We start from the raw sequence: 26,203 nt of genomic DNA, 5'->3' as shown, positions 1-26,203 counted from the left end.
AGCATCTTGGTCTAACAATCATGTCATCCCAGGCTGATAGGAACTAGATCCCCTTAGAATAACACCAGAAACTAAGCCAATTGTTGAAGTCAGTCATTGTTTTGTTTATATTGTGGTATCATCCTAGATGAGGGAAGAATGCTGCTCAAGGCTAGGGACATAGTACAAAGAAACAGTTCCTGCAACTCACACAGCAGTACTAAAACAATATAAAAGCAAAATAGCTTTACGCAACAAAATAAAAACTTCAAATTTATTCACGGTAATTGCTTTCGTATTAACAATACAATGCTTCTTCAGACTAAAACACATAAAACGGAGCCCTCTTTAAATATAACAAAAACTCCACCCTTTCAATTAAATATTTTCAAAGTAACAAATGATAAAACTCTCAAAGTTCAACATCATTATATGTGCCTATCTAATTAGAACAATCAAAGAAAGACATATTACCTTGACTTCCTCCATACCAATAACTAGAACACCAAAACATTGTCCCTATCCTATGACGTCACAACCATAAAGGAAACACACAATATATTTGATGATATAGAGAATTATAAAAATATAGTAAAAATACAGAAAAAACATAAACATGGAAAATAAAATAAACACATAAATAAGAACATAAAAAAAGGAACCCAATCTGGTGGTCCCCTGCCATAAACAAACTCTACAACTGAGGAAAGAAACTGTTGCAAAAAAGAGTAAAATCCCACGATTGGAGGAACTCCCTGGTCAGCCTCAGTAAGAAGCTGAAATCTCTAATTAAATCCTCCAAAGCTAGTTACGAAAACAAAATCACCACTGACTCTAAAGACAACTATAAAGCATTCTATAGCTATGTCAAGAATCTCAATGGCAACACACTGATCTGCTCTGAGTCACAGCACAATGGCACTAAATATACAGAACCAACTGATATTGCCAACATCCTGGCAGATAGGTTCAGTGCTAACTTTACCCCCCTCTCATCCCCTAAAGGGCCCATCTCTATACTGGAAGAATGCAAAGTTCCTGTAATCACAGCTGCACAGGTAAAAAACACACTCTCCAAAGCCAAGAACACAGCATCCATGGGACCTGACAACATCCCAGGCTGAGTTCTACATGAACTACAGAATGAACTGGCACCCCACCTAAGTACCATGTTCAGTCATAGCCTCACCTCAGGCTATGTGCCCACTGAATGGCACACAGTGACAGTTATCCCACTCCACAAAGGAGGAGCCACCATGGACCCCGGAAACTACCACCCCATTAGCCTGATGAGCCTGGTCTGCAAGGCTATGGAACGTATCATCATGGAACTTATAAACAATGATATTGGTAAACTCCAAACTCAGGAACCCACCCAGTTCGGGTTTGTAAAAGGCAGATCATGTCTCCTAAACCTGATAGACTTCTTTGAAGCGGTCACCAAAGCCGTAGATGAGGGTAAGGTGGTTCACACAGCCTATCTAGATCTTGCCTAGGCTTTCAACACCATCTCCCACTCTGGAATTATAGATAAACTCACTAAACTAGGTATAGATCCCTATGTTACAAGATGGGTTGCCAACTGGCTCACTGACAGAACCCACACTGTGAAAGTATCAGATTCCAACTCCAACTTCAGACCAGTGACAAGTGGAGTACCACAGCGTTCAGTCCTGGGTCCTCTCCTGTTTGGTATCTACTTCTCTGAAGTACAGGCTAACACAGAAGGTCTTTGGCTAATGAAGTTCGCAGATGACTGCAAACTAGGAGCCATAATCAAAACTCCAAAAGATGTGGACATCCTACAAAAGGGCCTCACTGCGACAGATGCCTGGTGTCAAAGCCATGGACTCAAGCTCAATGTCAAAAAGTGCATTGACATCCCTTTTGGTAAAAACTCTGTACCCATAAACTACCATATAGGCGGTAGTCTACTTAACACCGAAAGTGTGATAAGAGACATTGGGACACAGGTGGACAGTAGTCTCTCCTTTGATAATCACATCACCACAGTAGTCAGGAAATCCTTCTATGTGGCACACCTCATCACAAAAGGTTTCTCATCCACGAAAAAACAGGTCATTGTTCCCCTCTACTCATCACTCATTAGACTCATTATAGAGTACAACGCCCCTTTTGGTATGTACCTCACAGGACATCTACAACAATTGGAAAGGCCACAGAAATACCTCACATAGAGGATTACCAGCCTCAAACAGATGCCCTATGCAGACTGTCTCAAAAAACTGCAGCTTTACTCCATCGCATATCGCGTACTCTGAGGCGATCTCTGCCTAACACACAAAGCTATGTCAAACCCAGAGCTTTTGGACATGCTCCACTTAATGAAATCCCAATCCCTCCGAGCTACACGCTCTAGGGACCTAAACCTTGTCACCACAATAAACCGAACATGCTGGAGGGATAGATTCCTGTCCCAGAGACTTCCCATACTCTGGAACAAACTACCTATCTATATCAAACAAAGCTCCTCATTAGCACTCTTCAAGAAAAGTCTTGATGACTGGATGGGAGATAAGAAATTCACCCTAGGGATCACTTCTGTGGCTCTTCTTGACAGTGGACAGGAAAATAATTTTCTTTGATGGCGAAAGCCAGGGTACCTTTTTGCTAGGCTTATATAAGCCCTAGGGCCAATAGCCTAGTACCTACCTATGAACCTATGAACCTATGAATATAAGCTAATGTAAAAGAGATTGCATCTTTACAGCTGGTTTCAGAGAGAATGTATTGTTAAGACCAGGAGCTCTATATGACTGCAGCTCCACAATCCGATTTTGCTCTCTGTCTTCAGTAGTATTCATAATATCACCATCTCTAACAACCAAGTGAATAATCTCTAGTACAACAAATTTAAATGTATGTTGTCCGAACTTTAGAACATGTGAAGCTAATGCATTATTGTCATTACCATGTCTAATGTCACATAGGTGTTCTAAAATCCCACCTTTCAGACAGCAGTTAGTTTTGCCAATATAAAAGGCATAACGGTATTGGCAAAAAGCATAATAAACCACTTTTGCAGTTTTACAATCAGCATAGAATGAACAATCTATAGTGTAGTACAAAACTGGATGCTTAAATACATGCTTCGAATAAACATACCGACAGGCTTTACAGCTCCTACAGGAAATGTACCAACAAGCGATGATATACGCATATCAGCCTTTACTGCTGCACTTCTATAACAGAGTTCCCTCTTAAGAGATAAGTCATTATGAAAATGAAATTTAGGTGCAGTACCTGCATCCTCTGCAAGGTCAGAACAACTGTGGAGAATCTCCCAATTCTCCTTTAGTATATCAGTGACCACATTAATATCACCTGAATATGTAAAAACACACCTGACTGTTCTTTTATCACATTGATCTTCTGTAGATATCACTTCATGCGCTACTGAATTCAAAAAATAAGGTCTGGCTATATTCACTCATTCAGAGTTCACCTTCAAAATACAAGACTCTATTTCCTTAGTTGTGTAGCATCATTGTAAAAAATCCCTTTTTAATCCATCAAGAGCCTGATCCAAAGATGCATCATCAGTGTGCAGATGCATAACTCTAAGGCACTGGCCCCTAAGTACATTCCTAGGAATGTGCCCGGGATGCATACTACTTTTATGTAACACTGAGTTCTTCTTGCATAGCTTCTTATATACTCTTGTCCTAAACCTTCCAAGAGTATCCTTGTGGACAGTAATAACCAACAAATCTATTGACTCCACAGAGGTCTTGCTGCTCAAACTCAAGAACTCTGTGGTACTCTGCATATAAACAATAAACTCATTGAGCATATCAAAGCTGCCACTCCATACTTTGGATATCACCTCTTTGTTTGCTGTTATTCCTAATATTGTTGGAATAAAGTTTGTTAGATCTTTTTTGTTAGAGGAGGCTGCTTTTTCCTCCAGGAAAGTTGAATTGATATGTGCACTTTTGGCTCTGGTCTTACAGAGCAACGTATTTGTCTTTGGTGAGAAGTACTATTTGCAGAAGGTTGGTATGGCTATGGGCACAGCCTTCTGCTAGCATATTGGGAACATACTAAGATCTTGAGATACGATAGGTTTATTGATCATATTATCCATTACAGACATTTTGTTGACAATACCTTTTTGTTATGGAATGTACTTAGGGGCCAGTGCCTTAGGGTTCTGCATCTGCACACTGATGATGCATCTTTGGATCAGGCTCTTGACGGATTAAAAAGGGATTTTTTACAATGAGGTTACACTGCTAAGGAAAGAGAGTCTTGTATTTTGAAGGTGAACTCTGAAATAGTGAATATAGCCAGACCTTATTTTTTTAATTCAATAGGGCATGAAGTGACATCTACAGAAGAGCAATATGATAAAATAACAGTCAGGTGTGTTTTTACATATTCAGGTGATATTAATGTGGTCACTGATATACTAAAAGAGAATTGGGGGATTCTCCACAGTTGTTCTGACCTTGAGGAGGTTGTAGGTACTGCACCTAAATTTTATTTTCATAATAACTTATCTCTTAAGAGGGAACTCTGTTATAGAAGTGCAGCAGTAAAGGCTGATATGCGTATATCATCGCTTTTTGGTACATTTCCTGTAGGAGCTGTAAAGCCTGCCGGTATGTTTATTTGAAGCATGTATTAAGCATACGTTTTTGTACTACACCATAGATTGTTCATTCTATGCTGATTGTAAAACTGCAAATGTGATTTGTTATACTTTTTGCCAATACCGTTATGCCTTTTATATTGGCAAAACTAATTGCTGCCTGAAAGACAGGATTTTAGAACACCTATGTGACATTAGACATGGTAATGACAATAATGCATTAGCTTCACATGTTCTAAAGTTTGGACAACATACATTTAAATTGTTTGTACTAAAGATTATTCACTTTGTTAGAGGTGGCAATATTATGAATACTATTGAAGTCAGAGAGCAAAATTGGATTTTGGAGCAGCAGTCATATAGAACTCATAGGATCATAGGTTCATAGGAGGTTATTAGGCTAATGGCCCTGAGGCTCTTACAAGCCTAGCCAAGAGTTTCTCACCAAAATAAAAAGAAACCTCAGTCAGCACTTGTCACCCTTGTCAGTGGTAGACACAGGTGGAACCCCTGAGGCAAATTTGTGATTTCCCATCCACTAATCAAGGTTGCACTTGAAGAGGGCCAACAAGGTATTCTGTTTGACATGTAAAGGAAGTCTATTCCAGAGATGGGGCAGCCTCTGGGAGACAAGCCTGTCTCTCCAGCAGGTTTTGTTGATGTTACATATTAGATTTAGGCCTACTGAGTGGGTAATGCACGAGGAGTTAGACTTATGGATATGGAGCATCTCTAGTTGGGCAGGGTCCAATATTGCCTTGTAGGCGAGACACAGATGACCTCTGAGCAATCTGTATGGTATTGAGTAGAGTGATGTGATTTGAGCCTGTCTGCATAGGACAGGTGTTGGAAGCCATGGGTTCTTTTTGTGAGGTATTTCTGTGGCCTTTCCAGTTGGTGCAGGTGTTTAGAAAGGTACATACCAAATCGGACATTAAACTCAATTATTGGCCTAACGAAGGAGGAGTATAGAGGGGCAATAACCTTCTTTTTTCAGTATGCAATCCCTTTACTTATGAGATGAACCAAGTAAAAGGCTTTTCTGACCACTGCCGCTACTTGATGGTTGAATGTGAGACTGTTGTCAACCTGAGTACCCAGGTGTCTCACCACAGGTTGTGTGCTAGGGGATCACTATTAATGTGGTAATCATTAGGGGCTGTGTTTTTAATGAATGATATGATAATACATTTTTTGCATTTAACTTCAGGCCATGCCTTTGGCACCACTCATTTCTTGCTGTGAGACCCTCTTGCAGTATGTTAACATCATTTGGGGAGTCTATGACAGCCCCCAATTTACAGTCATCTGCAAACTTGGTCAGCCACAGGTCTTTTGTCTTTGCCTGGACCTCTGAGAAATAGATGTCAAACAGAGATACCTAATAAAAAGTGTATAACAAATCTATAAATGCACATCACTACAACTGACTATTCCAAAATTATAATCTAGCTGCTCTTAATTTTAGAACATGGGCAAGAGAGACAGTATTACTCAAACCAGGTGGTTTATTAGCTCAAAAAACTATTTGCCAATAAACCTCTCTGTATTTGATCTTAGTCTCCCACAAACCCCACCTAATGTCAATTGGTATTTCCTCTAAGACAACAAAATAAAAGTCTAGCTGAGGGATAAATGACGATATGTTTAAATAAAGCAGTTCTCTGATTTTTATTACATATATCATACGTGTGCTCATAAATTCTTCTTCTAAGCCTTCTTTCCATCTTTCTGATATAAAATGCTGTACATTTGTCACATGTAGCAATATATACAAGTCCACTAGAATCACATCTACTATAGGTTCTACTAACTATAAATCTATCCCTGGCTTCTACAAAAATAGCTTCAGCATTACAAATAAAGGGGCACTGCGGACACACTACACATTTAAATGTACCCACTTTGTTCTATTTAGTGTGGTTTACACTTTTGTGTTCCAGTAGATGTTTAATGCTCAAACCTTTTCTGAAAATATTTAACCCATTCCTCCTGCATAATATTTTTAATAATCCCAGTGTCTCCATTAAACTCCATCACAAAGGCATACTCATACCCATCCCCCATCACTGACAGGTCATCCAAGGAACCTGTATTCATATTGTTACTATCAGGGGTGGGAAGTTCAATACCAAGAATAGGTGCAAAATTATCATACCTACCCCTTATTACATCACATCGGACTTCATCTATTAGATTAATGGTTGTAACCCTGCTCAATAAACATACTCTTCATACATTCACATTCACACTCAAAGTCTTGGTCATACGAGGTCATTCTAATAATTCCCACAAATTGCCCCTTGACTATACTCTTTTTTTGGGAAATATGGGTGTGCACTCATATGATAAAGGTATGAATTAGAGTAAGTCTTTTTCCTAAATACTTTTGAACTAAACACCCCCTTGTCCTTATAAATTGTAACATCCAAGTAATTAACCTGTGACACCCATGCACTGGCCCAGCAGTCAAGGGGCCTCAATCCTCACCACTAACACCAGTGAGGGGTGTGTATATAGGGAAAGGATAATAAATACACACACACAGTAAAGTAAAATTTCCCTTAAGAGCACACAGAGATCACAGTCAGTCTGGGGCTGGTTTCTCCCTTTCTCTCCAGGTCCCCAATAAGACTCCCCAGTGGCACAGCTATAGGGTCCAGATCTCAGCCTAGTGGGCAAGCTAAAACCTCCAGCACCCACTCTGCCCAATTAGTGCTTTGTGTCCCTGCCCAAGTAACTGACACATACACACACCTTGAGATAAGAGTTTATACAACCACACAGACACTCCTGGGGAAGGCTGGCACAGGTTCTCCAGCTGTGCCCCTTTTCTGCCTAGTCTAAAAGGTAGTACCAGCTGCCACCACCCACTAATATTTATCAACTACTAAAAGACCCTTATGAAAGGGGTGTCCATTTAGTACTGTGCAATATTATTATCCAAATAGTAAGTGCAACCAGTCAAGATTTATTTGGAGTGACTTGGTACAGTATCACTATATACATGCAATGTACTCTTAGAGCTTAAATTATCTCTACACAAAAGAGCCACAGTTGAAAGGTTTAAAAATATTTAATAATAAATAATAAAAACACAAGACAATACTTCTTACTACACAGTGCTAGTCAAGAGTTCAGACACAGGAAATGCATAAAGTAATACAGTAGAATAGTTCTGACATCAGTACAGAAAAACACTTAATCTAATCTTCCTATTTCCTAGCTATATCTAAGAGAAAACACAGTTTTAAAGTAAACTTACATATAGACCAAGACAGTGCTGGTGAGTTGGATGTTCTCAAGACAAATGTTATAATACTCTCTGATTCTCTCTCTTTAAATTGATAACACAGAGCTGCTTCACATGACATCATTCTTCACACTTCTCTGCTGTTCCCAGGCTAACAGAAACTACATTTACATTCTTTACACCTGGTCAGAAACCAGAGCAATAAAGGACATTTATACATGCAAATTCTAGCCATTAGCTCTGGTCTTAAAACAATAGCATGAATTCCTTCATGCACACATCTCGGAGCCGACTTTAAAGATCAAAGAATGTTACCATGCTTGACTTATCAGCTTTGTTACAGCAGAGTGCACTGTTGTTATATTTTTGCAGTTCCACATCTACTACAGCTTTTTTTTTTTCATATTTAAGAGCAAGCCTGTGGCTTACATTAATATTTACAAATGACAGAATTATCTACACAATTCTATCTGGCTAGTCTGACAGCCTTCACCTATCTTCACACATCTCCTCCTGGAGAACTCAAGCTTGTTTCTCAAGTGACCCTTGAGAAACATTGCTTGAGAGGGTTAGGTCTGTCTGAGTATACCTTATCCCATTCCCTGTCTTGAGAGCCCATCTGTGTTGGCATTGCTAATCCGGCTGCAGTGCTGTACTGAGATATCATATGCTTGCAACCCCAGGTTCCATCTTAGCAACTTGGCATTTTTCTTGCTGGCTCTGTTTAACCATGTTAGGGGATTGTGATCTGTCACTACAGTGAATTTTCTTCCATACAGATAAGGCTGAAGTTTCTACATTGCCCACACTATGGCTAGACATTCATTTTCTACAGCTGCATAGCATTCCTCCCTGGGTTGGAGCCTATCACTGAGATAAACCACTGGGTGCTCTTCTCCCTCTGAAGAAATCTGGCTAAGTACATCCCCCACCCCATGGTTTGAAGCATCCACCTGCACAACAAATTATTTGCTGTAATCTAGACTGGCTAACACAGGGAGTCCTCCCAAAGCTTATTAAGCTTCTGGAAGGCTTGCTCACAGACTGTGGTCCAAACTACCTTATCTGGCCTGTTCTTCCTTGTCAGGTCTGTGAGGGGAGCAGCAATGGTACTATAACTGGGGATGAACTTTCTGTGGTACCCTACTGTCCCTAAGAATGCAATCACCTGCTTTTTGGTAACATATGCAGGTCATGCCTGAATGGCTTCCACTTTGGCAGGTTCTGGCCTGGTCATACCACTCCCCACTCTATGTCTCAGGCAGGATACCTCTGCCATACCTATCTGACATTTTCTGGGCTTAATGGTCAACCCTGCCCTCTGTAGTCTGCCCAGCACCTCCCTGACATGTTGAAGGTGCTCTTGCCAGGAATGGCTGTAGATGGCAATATCATCTAGGTTAGCAAAGGCAAACCCTCCTGCTCCTGCTAGGATATGATCTACCAGCATCTAGAAAGTTGCTGGGGCATTTTTCAATCCAAAGGGCATCTTTGTGAACTCATACAAGCCAAAAGGAGTCACAAAGGCTGACCTCTCTCTAGCACTGGGAGTCAAGGGCACCTTCCAGTAACCCTTGGTAAGACCAGTTGTTGTAACATACATAGCCCCACCCAGCTGCTGTAGGACCTCATCTGTCCTAGGCATGGGGTAAGCGTATGACTCTGTGTGATTATTTAATTTCCTGTAGTCCACACAGAACCTTTTGCTGCCATCCTTCTTTGGCACCAGCACCACTAGGGAGGCCTCAGGGACTGTTGGACTCTTGAATCACCCCTAGTTCCAACATCTCCTGTATCTCCTCTCTCAGATTCTGTTTGACTGTCTCAAGCACCCTATAAGGGGGCTGCCTAATAGGCCTTTGGCATCTTATATCCATCTGGTGCTGCAGCAAGTGGCTGCACCCTGGTTTTCCAGTGAACATGTCCCCAAACTCTTGTAACACTGCTCAGATTTCTCGAACGTGGGTTGGAGATAGCTGCTGGGACATTGCTACCCCTTCCACTGAGGTGTCAGTCCGAGCCTCACTGAGGAGATCAGTCACCAGATCTCCCTCAGACTCCTCTTGCAATCCACTGCAAATGCTCAGCATGAGGGCTTCCCTATCATGTTAAGGTTTATCATGTTAACATGGTACAACTTGTGCCCCTGCCTCCTGCCTAGAAGTTCCACCATGTAGTTAACAACACTTATCTTACTTGCCACCTTGTAGGGTCCATCCCAAGCTGCTTGCAGCTTGTTGTGTCTGACAGGAATGAGAACCATTACCTGCTGTCCTACAGCATACTCTCTAGCTTGAGCATTCCTGTCATACCACACCTTTTTCTGTTGTTGGGCTTCTTCCAGGTTCTCCTGGGCCAAGCCCATGAGTTCCCTGAGCCTTGCCCTGAGGTTTAGGACATATGCCACAACAGACTCCTTGTGAGGTTCACATTCACCTTCCCACTCATCATGAATTAAATCTAGAGGTCCTCTCACCCTATGCCCATACAGCAACTCAAATGGTGAAAAACCTGTGGATTCCTGGATAATCTCTCTGTAAGCAAGCAACAGATAGGGCAAATATTTGTCCCATTCCCTCTAAAACTGGTCTACAAATGCCCATAGCATGCACTTGATTGTAGAGTTTAACCTCTCAACAAGATGATTAGTCTGGGGATGGTAGGGGTGGTGTTTAGGTGCTTTACACCACAGTACTTCCACAGACAAGCCAGCAGGTCTGACATGAAATTGCCACCTCTGTCAGTCAGTATTTATTTTGGGAAACCTACCCTGCTGAAAACCTCTGCCAAAGCATTTCCCACCTTTTCTGCCTCAATGGAGGACAGAGCCACTGCCTCAGGGTATTGTGTAGCATAATCCACGACCACTATGATATACTTTTTCCATGTGGAACTTGAGGTACTCAGAGGCCTCACAATATCCATAGCTACCCTCTGAAATGGCTCCTCAATCACAGGCAAAGGCATCAATGCAATATTATTATCCAAATGGTAAATGCAACCAAACAGTCAAGACTTATTTGGAGTGACTTGGTACAGTATCACTATATACATGCAATGTACTCTTAGAGTTTAAATGATCTCTACACAAAACAACCACAGCTGAAAGGTTTAAAATATTTAATAATAAATAATAAAACACAAGACAATATGTCTTACTACACAGTGCTAGTCAAGAGTTCAGACACAGGAAAATGCATAAAATAATACAGTAGAATAGTTCTGACATCAGTACAGAAAAACACTTAGTCTAATCTTCCTATTTCCTAGCTATATCAAAGAAAAAACACAGTTTTAAAATAAACTTACATAAAGAGCAAGCCAATGCTGGTGAGTTGGATGTTCTCAAGACAAATGCTCTAATGCTCTCTGATTCTCTCTCTTTAAAATGATAACACAGAACTGCTTCACATGACATGATTCTTCACACTTCTTTGGTGTTCCCAGGCTAACAGAAACTACATTTACATTATTTACACCTGGTCAGAAACTGGAGCAATAAAGGGCATTTATACATGCAAATTCTAGCCATTAACTCTGGTCTTAAAAACAATACCACAGATTCCTTCATCCAGACATCTTGGAGCTGACTTTAAAGATCAAAGAATTTCACCATGCTTGACTTATCAGCTTTGTTACAGCAGAGTGCACTGTTGTTACATGTTTGCAGTTCCACATCCACTACAGTTTTGTTCATATTTAAGAGAACAAGCCTGTGGCTTACATTAATATTTACAAATGACAGAATTATCTACAAAATTCTATCTGGCTAGGCTGGGAACCTTCACCTATCTTCACATTACCTTCTCATAGTGAATGTTGTATGTAAACTGAAAAAAATTGGTGGCGCTAAAAATTTAGTTAAAGAATTCATCAAATTTATCCTCAGTGTCAACCCAAAATAATTTATCTGAAGAAGTCTGAGTATTTCCTCAGACGAAAAGCGCTTTATGTGGATGGAATCAATTTTACGTTTCTGATATTACTCCTGTGCATTTTTACCATCTTTTTTGCCAGTATTTGTTGTTTTCTAGTCGAGTCGTTTTTTCATTCAAGTGATTTTTCAGCAGTTTGTTTCTTTGGCAAGTGATAGAGACGAAAGTGGTAGCCCTCCTTTATTTTCCCAACTGCAGCAACCATGAACTGAAAAGATAAATTTTACTATCTTAATTGAAGCCCTTACTCAATGGCTTGACCAGGTTTTAGCCCATGTAGAAATGCTAGATGCACAACTACATGCTTGCTCATTGGACAATACTACCAGAGTTGCCACTCGAGGACTTACACATTCATTACCTTTTACAGGAAATAGAACTCCCTGTCCTGCAACTACCAACATGGGGACAGCCAAGCTGGATATACCTTTACATCAAGTAAATCTAGGTAATAATGGCTCTAACGTTAATTCAAATGTTGGTTCAGTTCACAGTGGGAGTGGTATGAGAAACACAACCTCATGCAATGCAGTAGGTGGATTACTTGGACCATCAATGAATAATTATGTCACCTTAGGGCTTATTGGGATCCCTGATGTCACCAACTGGCTGAATGGCCCTATATCTTTCTAGCAGGAAGGCCATGTGGACGAACAGAGGAACCCGGCTAGAGGGGACAGTACAGAACATGACATTGTTTTCAAACTAAAAGAATTAAATCACAAACTTTTAAAAAGTAAGAAACTACAACTGGAGATAAATACTTTGATGAGTGCTTAAGACATGAAATAGTACCCAAAGGCTTATGGTCCTGGCAATTTCCTACAGGACTAGAGTCACATTCAGCATTCCACTTAGAATTATTAAGACATTTTGACGAACAAAGTCTTTATCTACTGAAAATAATGTCCAAACATTATCAGGTCCTGAATGATTCATTGGCACCTGAAATTATCATACTAAATGAACAGATCAGAAATGGCAAGGAGTTTTGTAGGTACTCCTTTGAGTACAGACATATTTTTAGTAGTATAGACCAACTCATTATTAAATTAAAGGCTATAAAACAAAAAAACTTGACCGTGATATGTTAGCTTATCAGGAAGAGGTAGCCTACCCTCAACCACAGACGTCACAGAATTGGCAACCATCTACGAGCACTAAAACATCTAAAATTACACCATCCAATCAAAGCGAAACACAACATATGAACCAGGAAGACTATGTGGAAGCATGCAGTAGTAGTAATTATAGTAATGAAACCCGCATGGCTATAAGAAGTAAATCTAAAATACCTCAAAAAAACTATCTGTATTAGTGACCATGACGAAGATACACAGGAAGAAAATTTTCAAGTGGTGAATACTCTGAGGAACAATCCGAGACAGATGAGAATGGCGCAGACCAGGAGAAATTAGCAAAAGAACAACAGACGGAGAAGATAGCTAATACAGCCAGTCAAACAGCAAAAACAAACTGTGAGGTCCTCGTAAATGGTACTGGGGACTTTAAAGTATATAATTTTTCTTCATTACATGTTGAACCTGTTTTGTTTGAATTATTAGCAAAAGGCCTTTCCTTTGTACCTACAACACATACTAATGTTGCTAGAATCATCATGGACATGAAATCTTTTATACTTAAGTTAAACCTAAAGTTACCATTTGATAATTCCAAACATGTGTCAAATGATAGATTGAGAATTCCCAGTGTATACACTCCCCCTCTCAATCCTATACTTGCTTTGTTTGAAAATATTTGTGAACTAGATATTAGGGAAATGTTAAAAGACAGTAAGTCTAATAATACACTACCCAATATTAGTACAGAAGAAAAGATAGAATTGGAAATTATTAGATCATACGAGGTGAGGAATATGAAACCGGGCAAAGGCGGTGGCCTAGTCATAATGGACAACTGGGAATATATTCATAGGGTGAAGAAGATGTTAGATAGTGCAACTTATGAGTAAGGATCCCTTAATTAGGTCACTACAGCCCTTAATAGGGTCAAGGGGTACTTAGAAGATTTGTTCTTAGAAAACAGAGTGGACATTAAACTTTACAACTACATGACTATTCCTAGCCCAAAAATACCATTCTTATTCGAAGTCCCAAAGATACAAAAAAACCCACTTGACTCACCAATGAGACCCCATGATGACGCACGTAATCCAGTTACTTACGAATGTGCTAAAGTGGTAGATTATATATTGAAGAACTATATTCAAAAAGAGCCACACATATGCAAGGACTACTGGTCCTTTTTGGAGAAAATCAACAACCTAACTTTTAATGGAGAGTATCGTATTCTAACAGTAGGTGTAAAAGATCTATATACGTCCATCCCCCAACAGGTAGGGATTGAGTGGGTAATGTTTTTTCTGAAACAAAAGGGAGCCAATGGGTCTGACATCTCACTGGTAGCGGAATTGTTGGACATTATATTGACCAACAACTATATTATGTTCAACAATGAATACTATCTTCAAGAGTGGGGGTAGCGATGGGATCACCCTGTGGTGGTAGTTTTGCAAATCTTGTGATGGCTAAATGGGAATTTTACATGACAGATCAGAATAGGGAAATACAACAAAAAATCTATTTTTATACCAGATACCTGGACAACATATTTATGATCGTCAGAGGGGATTATAACACGGCAAATGAATTAGTGACATACTTCAACAACAGTACAGATTTTTTGAGATTTACATACCAATTTGACACTGATACTATGGCTTATTTGCACGTCTGCATCAAAATAGACAGAGATAAAGGGGAATATGTAGCGACTATCCACAGGAAGGAGACATATTTTAATTCCTTCCTGCATTTCTCTAGCAACCACCCATTTCATCAAAATTGGGCAGTTATAAAAGGATAGTTAGTAAGAGCTGCCAGAATTGTAACAGAGGATATGGATTTTATGCTCGAATGCCAACACTTAAAGAACATGTCTATTGGAAGGGGTACCCCACTACAGTAGTCGAAGATTTAATAATCGAAGTAGCCACAAAAAGGGAGGAAGGTATTTTTGTACCTATCCTTAAAAACACAAATAAGGTAACAACAATGAATATATCATTACTACATTATAGTACAGATAATTTTACCATGAGCTTGATTACATTCACTTGTGATGCTAGTAATATGTTTGAACATGTTACAGAAAAATTGGAATTTTTTGACTAGTGATCCTACTATATGTCAGAAGTTAGGCACTAACCCCAAAGTCATATTTCGTAGAGGCCAAAATCTCAAAACATCTGTTAGAACATCCAATTCAGACAGAGTGTAAACCTATTGGGATGTACAAATGTGGCATGTGTCTGCAATATAAAGTTGTTGAAGTGGGAAACACATTTTATGTCAGAGGTAAAAAATACAGGATCAACAAGAGGTTCCATTGTAACTCAAAAAAAAAAGTAGTTTACTTGGCCCAATGCAAACTGTGTTGTGCATATTATATAGGGAAAATAGAATGAAAGATCAAAGAAAGGATCTATGAGCACCAGTACGCCATTTCAAGAGGCAAACTGGAAAATGCATTAGCCGAGTATGTCCAACAATACAATACACACTCCTTTGGTTATTTAGTAATAGATCAAATTCCCCCAAACATCAGAGGGGGATGCTATTCCCTAAAATTAGACAAACTGGAACTGTACTGACAAATATTGGTCAATGCATACTGTCACCCAGGCTTAAATGAGGCTTGTTCTACCTTTTAAAATTAAAAAGTTTAGTAAGATAAGAAGAATCAGAAATTAAAACACTATTAAGTGTATAAATTAACAACATTACTTTGTGAAGTGACTTTAATTTTACAGTTCATTTACTTATGCACACAGTAGGTATAATTGTATGCTTTATAGAGTTCTGTTTCTGAAGTATGTAGTAATTAATATTTTTCTAATATAAAATGTTTTTCTAATATAAATTATTTTAACGGTGTTTGTGTGAAGAGGCAGGGCTGTACTTTAAGTAATTTGTAAATCATTACACCCATTTCATTGGAAGTTTTTAACACATGACTTGATGGTGTATTATTTAATTAATGGGAGGGCTATGTATGAATTTATCTGAAGAAGTCTGAGTATTTCCTCAGAAGAGAAGCACTTTATGTAGATGGAATAAATTTTATGTTTTTGATATTACTCCTGTGCATTTCAACCATCTATTTTGCCAGTATTTGTTGTTTTCTATTCAGTTTGTTTTTTTTTCAAGTGAATTTTCAACCCAAAATATACAAATATCATCTAAAAATGCTTGTATAATCCAACAGTCCTTATATTGAGAATTTCTTATAAACTTTTCATCTCAAACTGATAAAATAACATTAGCATAAATGGGGGCACAACTTGCCCCTAAAGCTACACCACTGACCTGTTGGAAAAATTCATCCTGAAACTATATAAAATTATTTTTCAGTACAAGGTCAATGAGCTCCAAACAGGTATAAAAATTGTTTTGTCTTAATGCCCCCGGTTCTCCTAATGCCTCTTTGAACCATTCCAGACCCTGCTCATAGGGTATAGAACCAAATAAATCAATTATATCAATAGTACTAAACATTATCCTATCATGATATAACTTCTGTTTAACACACCTTAAAAAGTCCCATAAGTCCTTTAAAACATTACTATCTTCCATGGACAACTTCTTAAGTTTAACATCCAGGAATCTAACCAAAGGGGCTGTTACAGAACCCTTGGTTGATACAATAGGTCATAAAGGAGGGTCCAGCAGATTCTTACGGACTTTAGGAATACCAAAAATTAACATGACTTGGGGTTTATCATCATGTAAAAATGTGAATGTATCTAAATCAATCAACCCTTCAATTAGTAAATCATATGACAGGTAACTATGTCTGTTGGCTATATTAATCTCATTTTTGACACTCTTATATATTTACTGACATCTTCCAAAGCTTCCATCATTTTAGCCTCATACAAAATAGAATTCATGAGCACTGTACCACCCGCTTATCAGGTTTTATTACCCTTAGATATTTGTTTTTCCTCATTTATTCCAGTAACCCTTTCTCTCTTCCCTAGTTAAGTTTGGTGTAAGCTTATTTCATGAAACATCATCTCTTAATTCCCTTTCAACTATAACTTCAAGGTTCTTCAGTTGGGGGTACAAGGGTGGATTAAAGGCGCTCCTTTTCCTCAATTCATTACTAACATTATGACGGTTACTATTACCTTCCGTAAAACCAACTTGATGTCAATAAGGAGCTGACTCATATTACATTTCTTTTTTTGGAACAAAGTTTAAGCCCTGAAAAATAAATTAAAATGTGCCTCATAATCTCAAAATCACTATAATTAAAAATATTGTAAGCTTTATAGTACATTTATAGATTTGTTATATATTTTTATTAGGTATCTTTTAAGATTTTTAAGTGTATTTTTAACTTTGTTCACTAGATGGTGGTATAGGAATTGGAATCAGCCTCTGTAATGTTAGGCTTTATTGTATTCATACAGAATTTTAAAGTACATTTTTATTGCATTTTACATATAGCATATATTTTGTTACACTTTTTAAAATATTTTTATTATTTTTTGTAGTATTCATCTATTGTAGTGTAATGTGTTTAAGTTTTATATGTGTTTAAAGTATTTAATTTAAGTATTATTATTTTACGATCTTAAAATTTTCATTGGTGGATTTGTGGTAACAGCATATTTTTGCTTTGTTTTTGGAAATTAAACTAGCTTTTACCCAGTCGAATTTGGGTGGTCCTTCCTAAGCGCCTTTTTGTGTTTACTAGTTTTTTGATTTTGGGCACTTTTTTTTCCTTTTGATATTATGTATGTGGGAGTCTAAAAAATCAAGGTTATGTCTCTCCGACCTAGAGAATACTTGAATTTTTATACTTTCTTTCATTAACAGCAACATTATTGCAACAATCATAGAACAACCACTGACCAATTAAAAATGAACACTACATCACTAATTTTTGCTAAAATCTCCTGACTACTTGTTTATGTTTTGCCTTATTAGGCATGAGTTCCAAATTCCATAAAAAGAGCTTTCTACAGAGAATAAATCATTTTGCTTTTCTAACTTACTAGAATTAGACAAAAGCAAATCATCAGATGCATACTGAAAAACATTCAGGAATCTATTTTCATATGAAAGCATATTAGATATGAAAAACACACTACTAACATATTCCTTCTCTTAATACCTCACTCTTCACATTTCCCCCATCTGATGCTGTAAAGCATCACCCAAAACAGGATGTTTTTGACTGAATAATAGGGCCCCCCACCACCTTTAGCATGAGTGCCTTACATAGGGCAGAGTAGGTCTGGTCTTCAACTCACTTGTCACGGGCAAATACCCATGCTCATTTTTTGCCAACATTAGTCAATGTGACCAGATCATCTAGAGCTAATTTTTCATACCACAGAGTGGCTAACCTTGCCCACCCACCCCATATACAAATAAATATAAATATATATACATACACCACATCTCTCACTCTCTCTCTCTCTGTATATATATATATATATATATATATATATATATATATATATATATATAGCAGCAGCTAGAGAGACCACAGAAGTTCCTGACCAGGAAAACCCAGCATCTCAAACACCTGTCCTATACTGATAGGCTAAAAGCCCTGTCCCTCTACTCAGTTTTGTATAGACTGCTCAGAGATGACCTTTGTCTGGCATACAAGGTCATCTCAGACCCAGCCTTGATGGAGTTGCTGCATATCCGTAAGTCAAACTCCACTCACGTAACCTACATGCAAGGCCTCAACCTGGTCTGTGACATTAATAGAATTTCCACAAATAAAGTAGAACCAAGCAAATAATAAATTAATAAGCATGAAGGTGAACTGGATGCAAGGAAATAAAATGTATTTAGCACTTTTGTCACAATTACGAATGACTTCTTCAGAATTGAATTGATTCATTTCTTACATTATTCATTTGTTACATTAATAGAACTTGTTGGCGGGATAGGTTTCTGTCCCAAAGACTCCCCATCTATGGAATAGACTCCCTGTCCATGTCAAGCATAGTACCTTTATAGCCCTCTTTAAGAGGAACCTGGATGACTGGATAGGAAACAGAACGTACATCCCTGGGATCCCACCTTTGTCCCTGCTGGACGGGGTAAACAGGTGCTGACTTTGTGAGAACATGGGCGGCCTATCATCCTATGAACCTATGAACCTATATATAGTTTGAGATTTTGGGAATTCGAGCTTCTAAAGTGAATCCAGATATAGGTATATATATATATATATATATATATATATATATATATATATATATATATATATATATATATATATATATATATATAGCTATAGGGTTCCTATTATGTGATCAAAGATGCATTCTGTCGAATGCATCTTGATCGAACAGAAAAGAACGAAAAGGCAAAATAGCGAAGCGGCTTTTAAGCAAATTCTTTCCCCTGGGAAAAAATTTGCTTGGCCACTTCCATTACTTTGACGTTTTCGAGACTGTAGTGAGATCTCAGAGTTGGTATATTTAAGTAGGGGGGGTGTACATTGGAGGTGGAGTGGGGGGGGTGAAGCCTCACACTTTCTGTAGTATTTTAAAGTTTTTTTTTTTTTTTTGGAACAGCGATTTGTTTTTCCTTGGAAAAAAAAATCGCTGTTTTGAACTTTTGAGATTGTAAGCTTTCGCTTACATGGGGTCGATTAATTATTGTTTTTTTTTAAGTGTTTGATGATCTAATATGAACCTATATATATATATATATATATATATATATATATATATATATATATATATAGATGTTCTTCTAAACATCAAAGTACACATGCACCCCCCCCCCATGTGGGGGATTGTGCTCTTCACACCCTGCTAATTCTATATACCAACTCTTGAGATTGTTGTACAGTGGGGAAAGAGAAATTTCTCTATCATAGTCCTTAAATGTTATACTACAAAGTGCATGCATCTACTAAACCTCCCTTTACAAAATCATACACACTCACTCTCTTTATTAAAACTTTTTACTTTTTATCAACCTAGCACTAAGCTCTACCAAGGCTATTTCCTTCTTTGATTTCCATCCTTTCATCACTACTAGTTCATTCCATAACCTATCACACCCCTTTAATGCCTAAGCCCATATCCATCACACTACTAATCATAATTATACCTTTGTCTCTGCATCAGCTACCATGACATTTCACCAAGTCTTAATAACCTTAACATCAGACTCCCTCCTTCAACATAAATTACTTCACTTTAAACTTCCACCTACAAAATCAAATATGCTCTGTACAATTCAAACTTATTTCTACCCATAAACTGCAAGACTCTAAAATTTCACAGTGTGGTGACCTCCACCCTGAATCTGAAACTCTTCTAACATCCTCATCAATCCTCACCACCTCTTTCAACAATCTCCTTATCTCCACTAAACCTCTGAGTTTCACCACCCCATTCCATTACACCTAACTCCAAACCTCACTCAATTTAATACACCCCCACCAAAATTAACACTCCAGAAAAATACCTTAAACTCATCACAGTAAATCTATGTAGTTTATATAATAAAGAAACTTACCTACATGCTGGGATATCTCAATACGTCATTGACATCTTAGGCATCATAAAAACCTGGCTTAAACAAAATATAAGTGACAAGACATTCTTCTTGCTGACTATGACATATTTAAAGTAGATAGGTTGCAAAAGAGAGCTGAAGGCATAGCTTTACTTTACTCTAACTCCTAACGACCAATCAGGGACAAATTTCAAGAGAATCAGGGACAAATGCAGAAGAAATCCGGAACAGTCAGGGACACTTTTAAAATATTAGTGCTATTAACTTCAGACATTGACAGAATCAGAGCATATGAATTAATATATACTTTCTGAAGTAAAATAAGTCTATAACTCTTAATTATTGTCATTATTCATTAAATGTAATTCACCACCTTTCCTCCAAAGTCATTAGTTTTAGGAGGGATTAAGAGGGACAGAGCCAACATTTGAGCCAAAATCAGGGACAGTTGAGAGGTCTCAGTTCAACAAGCCACTCACAAACTTTCATAATACAGAAACACTTATTACCTTCCTTAATTTAGAGATACCTCAGATGACATTATACTTATATTTCTGGACTAATAGAACAATCTGTAACAAAACCATCTGGGCGATGTCAACATCAACTGGCTAATCCTATTCCCTGACTACTCTTCCTCAGCAGAAACCTATTTTGTATTACACAGCCCATAACATCCCCACCAGATATAAGAATAAACATGACAAAGGTACCATCCTCTACTGCATATTGATTTCTGAACCCAGTAAATATAACTCTGCTGGTACACTTCCTGATTGCCATCTCCCTGCCTACACCAAAAAAAAAGCATACACACTGGAGTAAAACTCATGATCAGCATGTAAACTTTCTAATTTCAGCCGTTAGTCCTCTATAGAAACATTACTGGCTATGAACTGACCTCTGTTAAGAATCCTAACCCTAGAGGAAGGCATCAACCTATTCAACACAGTATTTCTGAACACACTTAATAGTGTAGCCCCACTGTATAAGAAAAGAGTCAAATCAAAGCATGATCCTTGACTTTCTAAAGAAACCAAAAACCTTAAAAGGACAGGAAACAATAACAGAAACATAAAACAACTGAACACCTTCTAATCTTCAGGCAACTTTGTAACTTAGTCAATAAACAAGTAAAGAAAAAGAAGAAGAACAACAAAAACAATATTATATTCATGTCAAACTAACCATAAGCATAATTAAAAAAAAATGTTGGTCTTCTTTTCACGTTCTCATAATCATGAGGACAAAAAAGACACCAATCCCTCTACTAACAACTCACTCACTCAAAAAATGTGCAACCTCAATCAATATTTATTTTATAGACTGCATCTTCACCTTAACTATAAATTCAACAACTTCATCCAATCCCTCCTCCCAAGCTACTCCAATCTCTCCACAAACCATCTTTAACTCACCCCAACCAAATCCCCCACACCCCTTCCCCTATCTCTTTCCAAGCTTTCTCTTCCCCCTCCTTTACCCTCAAAACAGTTCCCACTTCCATGACAACAAAATTCTTCTTAAACATAAACTGTCTTCTGCTATAGTTGACAACCTTCCCCAGAATATCTTACACCAGCTACTCATGCAATAGCCTACCCAGTTATTATTCTCATCAATAGATCCATTCTTAAATACCATGTTCCCTCCATATGGAAAAAGGTTTATATCATCTCTAGCCACAAAGACAGTCCTTCAACTGAAGTTACTAACTTCCACCCAATAGCAATACTGGTACACATCTTAAGCTAAAAGAAAAATGCATCCATACCAAGTTTCTCAAATATGTCCTACACAATTAACTGCATTAATCATGGCTTCAGACCGGGTCATTGTACAACTTCTGTGCTACTATTCTTCATGGACATCATAAACAGAGCAGGAGACACTGGAAGATAATCTTCATACAATTCCTCTACTTGTCTAAAGTTTTTGACATGAACTCTCATAATTGTAAGAGCTATCTTAAATTATCTCCGTAACTATTTAGCAGATAGACACAGGTAGTAAAATGGCAAGGCTCTTTAACCTCTTACATCCCTAACAATACTTGAGTACCACAAGGTTCCATCTTCGGATCCCTACTTTTCAGTATTTTTATCAATAACCTCCACACCACCTACTGCAATCCCCTCTCATCCAATATGCAGATAATTATATACTTATGCTGTTCTAATAATCTGTCACATCTCCTTCAAGTAAATCAAGAATCATTCACCTCAATTCAGACCTAGTTTTGTAGTGCCCAACTACTTCATAACACCAAAAAATTAAGCTTTTCATTTTGTCTCACCATAAAACACTGTAATAACAAATAGAGCTTTAACATCTTTTCATTAAATAACACCAAAAATGGAAGTAGTTCTCTATATAAAACTTCCAGGAATAAAAACTGATTACAGTCTCAGATTTGATTTTTTACTTACAAAGTAATATCAAATTATGTCAAAAAAACAATTAGCATGCTCTACCATGAAATTCAACCACGAAAACCACCCTCCCAACTGCATATCTCCTTTCTTCACTGGAGCTTTGATCTGTACAATCATCCTAACTACACTAATTTTTTTATAATAAAACTGCAAAGTTTGCTACTAGTTCAATACACTTCAACCACCACTGTACTGCCATCCACTCATTAAAGCGGCTTGAACTCCATTATCACCTCACCTACCTTTTGATAATTACAATACATAACAATGTATATACCATCTACTTGTCCTGCCCTCAACAAAATGTTCACTTACTTCCACTGTAACAGACCTATTTGCTCTAATAACAAACATTTCATCTCCATCAACAAACCGTATAAATCACTGAAACACTAACCCTACTCTCACACTGCTGTAAAAAACTGGAATTCCTTCTGACTACACATTAGATACAACCCAAGCATCCAAACATTCTAAAGGAACTGCTATCCCACACCTGGCTCTGGTCTTGTTCCACACCTGGCTAATCTCTTACCTGCCTTCCTCGTCCTTCTTCTCCTCTGCTTATAACTGCATTTTTGAATCTGCATTTCTTGTCTTAGTCTTGATTAAGATATTATACTTATACATGTTCCCCAACAAACTTCCTCATGAATTATTACTACTGTTGTTTGAAAGTCTCTGTGGAATGCAATTCATTATGTATTCTTGATTGTGAACTTTAAATGTTTTAGCTGTTTCAAATAAATTGCATGTTTATATATGTGGAGATTTTCTCCCCAGCCTTCTGCTAAAAATCGGTATTCTAGGTCCAGTTTAGCTTTCTCAGTAAATAAATGCTAATAAATAAATACATAATAAATAAATAAGCATGGGTCCCATTACATTTTTACATCCATGTTTGGTTGACACCTGTTCTGCGTACTCTAAGTAGTCAGCAGAACAGAAGGTCAACACTGGCAGCATATCACCATATTTATGTATTTGTCTTTTTTGCCCAGAAAAGTCAGACTGGCCAAAGTACATTTTCAGTGGATGCCCAGGAAGAAAACCTCCAGCTCTTACATTTAAAACATTCATTACAAAACAAGTTTTTTTTTTTACAAAGATATGTCACACAGATAGTTCTTGAGACATCTAGGTACAAACTGTTCTGTAATGATAATATACGAAGATAAAACAAGTATTTCCTCTATGGTGACATTATGCATAATATTAAATTCCTAGTATAAAACTTTCAGCATGCAAACAGTTCACATGCAATTTATCTCATAAGCAGACATAGATATGACTCTTATGACATGGGTAAGGAGGGTTAGAGTGTAGCTGTTAGGAATAAATAAAACTGAGGAAGGAGTGTGAAGCATTACTTGGTAGATAGATAGTTAAACCTAGAAAAAAGAGAGAGGTATTATATAGATGATGATAATAAACAACTGATGCTATAATACCAGGGATAGGAAGTACATCCTTTCCTCAGAAGTGGGGGTGAGGGGTGTGCAGCCCCATTTGGAAAGTACAGAGGGGCTACTTTTCCTTTGCAAGAAATTACTTTTATTGGAATGATTTTGCTTTGTGCTTTGATTTGCTTATTTGAGCATGTATTTTTTAAACATATATATATATATATATATATATATATATATATATATATATATATATAGATCGATAGATAAACAACAAGAGGCACTGCCAGAAGTTTCCCACAAATGACAGAGTTGCACCAAAATGAATTAGAAGGCTTTATTCAGTAAAACACAAAGCTACACAGCACACATGTTTTTTGTGCTGTGGAGCATTGTGTTTTATGGAATAAAGCCTTCTAACTTATTTTGCTGAAACTCGTCATTGGTGGAACCCTTCTGGTAGTGCCTCTTGTTGTTTTACTAGTTTACTTTTGGCACTGGTTCTCTGTCTTGTGGTTTATATATATATATATATATATATATATATATATATATATATATATATATATATATATAGATGGTTTACTATCAAAATGTGGAAATGCAGTTTGACAAAAATGGATCGGTTGAATATGTGTTCTACCAGTGTCTGTAATGTCGAACTGAAAATATACTATTTCATACTAGTGAACGTGAGTACATATTCACTAATAGCAGTCAACATTGTGAATTGAGATCATGGTACAGTGCAGACTGGGAAATGTTCTCTTGTCCTCACTGTAGTGACATCTCAGAGTTGGTATATATAATATGCTCTTGCCTCCCTGCAAAAAGCACTACCGGTAACACATACTTTCAACATTGGAACTTCCGTTGTTTGAATGTCGGTTCCATGGTTACCATTTCCAACATTTTGCTAATTTACTGTTATGAAATTTGGATACATGAGTTGATCACTTTGTAGAAAAATGTTTTGATTTTCCACATTTTGATAGTAAACCTAGATAGATAAATGTATATAAACTACATTTTTTTTCCCAGAAGTGAGGTATCAGTGTTAGAGAGATAAGAAAAGTTTTGCTTTGCACAAAAATAAAGATTTCATTTTTTTAATTATTTTACTTATGAAATAAAAAATAGTTAGAGCTCTATATAGTATATAGAAAGACATACGGAGACTGAGCTGTATCAAACTGCATAATGACCCTGACTAGGACTATAAGCAGAAAGAATGGTTCCATGGACCAAACGACACCATCCTTCACATATTCATTCTGTCTTTCTATTCTCTGCACTATATTAAATGTACTAAATTAAGCTGATGTTTCTAAAATACAACTGCAGGTAATGAGCTGACATAATTATTTGAATGTTATAGTGAAAACAAATGTATTGCAGTAGATTATTAATCCGTTCTGTGCATGTCATAAAGTTTCATATGTATGTATGTATGTATGTATGTATGTATGTATGTAGGGTTCTTATTACATGACCGAAGATGCATTCTGTCAAATGCGTCTTGGTCGAACATACAAGACTAAAAAGGCAAAACATCGAAGTGGCTTTTAAGCAAATTTTTTCCCTGGGAAAGAGTTTGCTTGGCCGCTTCGTTACTTTGCCATTTTTGGCACTGTAGTGTGGTCTCAAAGTTGGTATATTTAAGTAGGAAGGGTGTGGGTGGTGTAGCCCTCTACATCAGGGGGGGGGTGAAGCCCCCCACTTAATGTAATGTTTTAAAGTGTTCTTTTTTCTTTCTTTTTATATATATATATTTTTTCTTTGTTGGAAACGCGATTTTTTTCCCTTGGAAAAAAATTGCTGTTCTGACAGTTCGACATTGTAAGCTTTCACTTACATAGGGTTGATTAATCACCATTCACTTTTTTAAGCATTCGGTGATGTAATATAGACCCTGTATGTATACTTCCTAACACCAGACCAATCAAATTTCATCTGAACTATATTTCACATTTCTTACTCTGTGGAGCATTATTT

The 26,203-nt window shown here is 37.4% G+C and overlaps 1 protein-coding gene across 1 annotated transcript in view; it reads left to right on the top strand.

Annotated features, from left to right (window-relative positions):
- Positions 1-26,203, top strand: part of LOC122798663 (neurofilament medium polypeptide-like) — a 199,790-nt gene that overhangs the window by 99,782 nt on the left and 73,805 nt on the right. The gene's annotated exons all lie outside the window — the stretch shown is intronic.

This window comes from Protopterus annectens, chromosome 3.part1 (genome assembly GCF_019279795.1).
Source record: "Protopterus annectens isolate FY-2018-M chromosome 3.part1, PAN1.0, whole genome shotgun sequence".
Taxonomy (NCBI): domain Eukaryota; kingdom Metazoa; phylum Chordata; order Ceratodontiformes; family Protopteridae; genus Protopterus; species Protopterus annectens.
This window is presented reverse-complemented; position numbering and strand designations above follow the sequence as displayed.